The sequence below is a fragment of the Sinocyclocheilus grahami genome, unplaced genomic scaffold (genome assembly GCF_001515645.1).
Source record: "Sinocyclocheilus grahami isolate Dianchi unplaced genomic scaffold, SAMN03320097.WGS_v1.1 scaffold346.1, whole genome shotgun sequence".
NCBI classification, from domain to species: domain Eukaryota; kingdom Metazoa; phylum Chordata; class Actinopteri; order Cypriniformes; family Cyprinidae; genus Sinocyclocheilus; species Sinocyclocheilus grahami.
In genome coordinates this window covers 2,277,132-2,281,270 of record NW_015505525.1, presented here as the reverse complement: position 1 = coordinate 2,281,270, position 4,139 = coordinate 2,277,132, and the positions used below count along the sequence as shown (strand labels likewise).

At 41.2% G+C, this 4,139-nt stretch overlaps 4 non-coding genes across 4 annotated transcripts; all 4 read left to right on the top strand.

Annotated features, from left to right (window-relative positions):
* Window positions 1-479: 479 nt before the first annotated feature.
* Window positions 480-552, top strand: trnar-ucg (transfer RNA arginine (anticodon UCG)). Its single transcript has one exon. It is a non-coding gene; the product is annotated as a tRNA-Arg (tRNA).
* A 343-nt stretch (window positions 553-895) lies between these two features.
* On the top strand, window positions 896-968 carry trnal-cag (transfer RNA leucine (anticodon CAG)). Its single transcript has one exon. It is a non-coding gene; the product is annotated as a tRNA-Leu (tRNA).
* A 2,301-nt stretch (window positions 969-3,269) lies between these two features.
* trnar-ucg (transfer RNA arginine (anticodon UCG)) lies at window positions 3,270-3,342 on the top strand. Its single transcript has one exon. It is a non-coding gene; the product is annotated as a tRNA-Arg (tRNA).
* A 502-nt stretch (window positions 3,343-3,844) lies between these two features.
* On the top strand, window positions 3,845-3,917 carry trnar-ccg (transfer RNA arginine (anticodon CCG)). Its single transcript has one exon. It is a non-coding gene; the product is annotated as a tRNA-Arg (tRNA).
* Window positions 3,918-4,139: the final 222 nt, after the last annotated feature.

Sequence of the window (4,139 nt, the reverse complement as noted above, 5' to 3'; positions counted from 1 at the left end):
CTGGGATGATAAGTTTAAAGTGGCACAATAGACACGACAACAAAACATGAGAACTAGCATAGAGTTAGAATTAGCATAGAGCATAGCATACCATAGAAACAGCATAGCATAGGTTCTGAAAGCCCTGAAAGTTTATCTCGCAGGTTAGGTTGACCAGGGAAAAAGGTGCTGTGTCATCAACCTTCGGAACTGGGGATTGAGAGTTCAAGTCCCATCTTGTTGTTTTTAAGAGTTTACATTTAAGTTGGCTATGAAAGAAATTCCAGGATGATAACTTCAAAGTGACACTATTGCCATGAGAATTAGCAAAGAACTGGCAATCCTCTGAGGTTTTTTTTTAGTTTAGAGTTAGCCAGACTGTCTGTGAATACCTCTGGTCCACCAGTAAAAGTCCCAGTCGCCTAATGAGTTATGGCATTAGTCTCTGTGTTCAAGTCCCATCTGGATTGTTTTTGTTTTTTAGGGTAACCAACAAAAAAGACCCAGTGGCCTAATGGATAAGGCACCAGCCTTCGGAGCTGGGGATTGTGGGTTCGCGTCCCACCTGGGTAATCGTTCAGAGCTTATGTTCAAATTGGCTGAACAAGATATTCAAGTATGAAAAGTTTAAAGTGACACTATAGCCATTCGAAAAAGCATAGAACTGGCAATCTTCTGAAGTATTTTTTTTTAGTTTAGCTTGCATAAGTCTTTCTGTGAAAGGGTCAATCAGAGAAGAGGCCCAGTGGCATCCAGTGGCATCATGAGCTGTTTTCTGAAAGCTCTATCAGTTTATCACTTTGTTGCCATGATAATGAAACATGAGAATTAGCATATAACTGGCAATTTTCTGAAAGAGCTAGCAGTTTTTCTTGCATCAGACTGTCTGTGAATGTCTCTGGGTTAACCAAAAGTGGGCCCAGTGGCCTAATGGATAAGGCATCAGCCTCAGCAGCTGGGGATTGTGGGTTCAAGTCCCAACTGGGTCATATTTGAGAGGTTTTGTTTAAATTGGCTTTGCAAGAAAATCAAGGCTAAGTTGAAAGTGACATTATAGCCATGAGAATAAGCATAGAATTGTTAATCTGAATTCCTTTTTTTAGTTTAGTGTTAGCCAGACTGTCTGTGAATGCCTCTGGTTCACCAGTAAAAGTCCCAGTCACCTAAAGGGTTATGGCATTAGTCTCCGTGTTCAAGTCCCATCTGGATTGTTTTTGGTGGATTGGTTTGTAGGATAATGGATATGGATTTGATTATAGCATAACCAATAAGAAGGCCAACCTTCGAAACTGGGGTTTGTGGGTTCGTGTCCCACCTGGGTCATCGTTCAGAGTTTATGTTTAAATTGGCTGAACAAGATATTCAAGTATGAAAAGTTCAAAGTGACACTATTGTCATGAGAATTAGCATAGAACTGGTAATCTTCTGAGGTACTTATTAGTTTACTGTTAGCTAGACTGTCTGTGAATACCTCTGGTCCACCAGTAAAAGTCCCAGTCACCTAAAGGGTTATGGCATTAGTCTCTGTGTTCAAGTCGCACCTGGGCTGCTTTTTTGTGTTACATTTAAATTGGCTATGCAAGAAATTCCATGATGATAATTTCAAAGTGACACTATAGCCATTAGAATAAGCATAAAAGTGTCCCAGTGGCCTAATGGGTTATGGCATCAGCCTCTGTGTTCAAGTCGCACCTGGGCTGCTTTTTTGTGTTACATTTAAATTGGCTATGCAAGAAATTCCATGATGATAATTTCAAAGTGACACTATTGCCATGAGAATTAGCATAGAACTGGTAATCTTCTGAGGTACTTATTAGTTTACTGTTAGCTAGACTGTCTGTGAATACCTCTGGTCCACCAGTAAAAGTCCCAGTCGCTTAAAGGGTTATGGCATTAGTCTCTGTGTTCAAGTCCCATCTGGATTGTTTTTGTTTTTTGCAAGAAAATCAAGGCTAAGTTGAAAGTGACATTTTAGCCATGAGAATCAGCATAGAACTGGCAATCTTCTTAGGTTTTAGTTTAATGTGAGCCAGACTGTCTGTGAATACCTCTGGTCCACCAGTAAAAGTCCCAGTTGCTTAAAGGGTTATGGCATTAGTCTCTGTGTTCAAGTCCCATCTGGATTTTTTTTGTTTTGTTTGGTTGGTGGGATGGCCAAACAACAGGTCCAGTGGCCTAATGGATAAGGCACCGGCCTAACGGATAAGGCACCAGCCTTCGGAGCTGGATATTGTGGGTTCGCCTCCCACCTGGGTCATCGATCAGAGCTTATGTTTAAATTGGCTGAACAAGATATTCAAGTATGAAAAGTTCAAAGTGACACTATAGCCATGAGAACAAGCATAGAACTGGCCATCTTCTGAAATTTTTTTTTTTAGTTTAGCTTGCATAAGTCTTTCTGTGAAAGGGTCAATAAGAGAAGAGGCCCAGTGGCATCCAGTGGCGTCATGAGCTGTTTTCTGAAAGCTCTATCAGTTTATCACTATTGCCATGATAATGAAACATGAGAATTAGCATATAACTGGCAATTTTCTGAAAGAGCTATAAGTTTATCTTGCATGAGACTGTCTGTGAATGTCTCTGGGTTAACCGAAAGTGGGCCCAGTGCCCTACCAGGGTCATATTTGAGGGGTTTCATCTAAATTGGCTTTGCTAGAAAATCCAGGCTGAAATGTTCAAAGTGACACTATAGCCGTTAGAATAAGCATAGAAGTGTCCTAATGGGTTATGGCATCAGCCTCTGTGTTCAAGTCGCACCTGGCCTGCTTTTGTTGTGTTACATTTAAGTTGGCTGCGCAAGAAATGCTGGGATGATAAGTTTAAAGTGGCACAATAGACACGACAACAAATCATGAGAACTAGCATAGAGTTAGAATTAGCATAGAGCATAGCATACCATAGAAAAAGCATAGCATAGGTTCTGAAAGCCATGAAAGTTTATCTTGCAGGTTAGGTTGACCACGGAAAAAGGTGCTGTGTCATCAGCCTTTGGAACTGGGGATTGAGAGTTCAAGTCCCATCTGGTTGTTTTTTAGAGTTTACATTTAAATTGGCTATGAAAGAAATTCCAGTATGATAACTTCAAAGTGACACTATTGCCATGAGAATTAGCAAAGAACTGGCAATCGTCTGAGGTTTTTTTTTAGTTTAGTGTTAGCAGACTGTATGTGAATGCCTCTGGTTCACCAGTAAAAGTCCCAGTCACCTAAAGGGTTATGGCATTAGTCTCCGTGTTCAAGTCCCATCTGGATTGTTTTTGTTGGATTGGTTTGTAGGCTAGCCAATAAAAAGGCCCAGTGGCCTAATGGATAAGGCAACAGCCTTCGGAGCTGGGGATTGTGGGTTCAAGTCCCACCTGGGTCATCGTTCAGGGCATGTGTTTAAATTGGCTGAACAAGATATTCAAGTATGAAAAGTTCAAAGTGACACTATAGCCATTAGAATAAGCATAGAAGTGTACTACTGGGTTATGGCATCAGCCTCTGTGTTCAAGTCGCACCAGGCCTGCTTTTGTTGTGTTACACTTAAGTTGGCTGCGCAAGAAATGCTGGGATGATAAGTTTAAAGTGGCACAATAGACACGACAACAAAACATGAGAACTAGCATAGAGTTAGAATTAGCATAGAGCATAGCATACCATAGAAACAGCAAAGCATAGGTTCAATCAGAGAAGGATCAATCAGAGAAGAGGCCCAGTGGCATCCAGTGGCATCATGAGCTGTTTTCTGAAAGCTCTATCAGTTTATCACTATTACCATGGCAATGAAACATGAGAATTAGCATATAACTGGAAATTTTCTGAAAGAGCTATCAGTTTATCTTGCATCAGACTGGCTGTGAATGTCTCTGGGTTAACCCCAAGTGGGCCCAGTGGGTTAATGGATAAGGCATCAGCCTCCGGAGCTGGGGATTGTGGGTTCAAGTCCCACCTGGGTCATATTTGAGGGGTTTCATTTAAATTGGCTTTGCAAGAAAATCAAGGCTAAGTTGAAAGTGACATTTTAGCCATGAGAATCAGCATAGAACTGGCAATCTTCTTAGGTTTTAGTTTAATGTGAGCCAGACTGTCTGTGAATACCTCTGGTCCACCAGTCATTGTGGGTTCAAGTCCCATCTGGGTCATCGTTCAGGGCATGTGTTTAAATTGGCTGAACAAGAT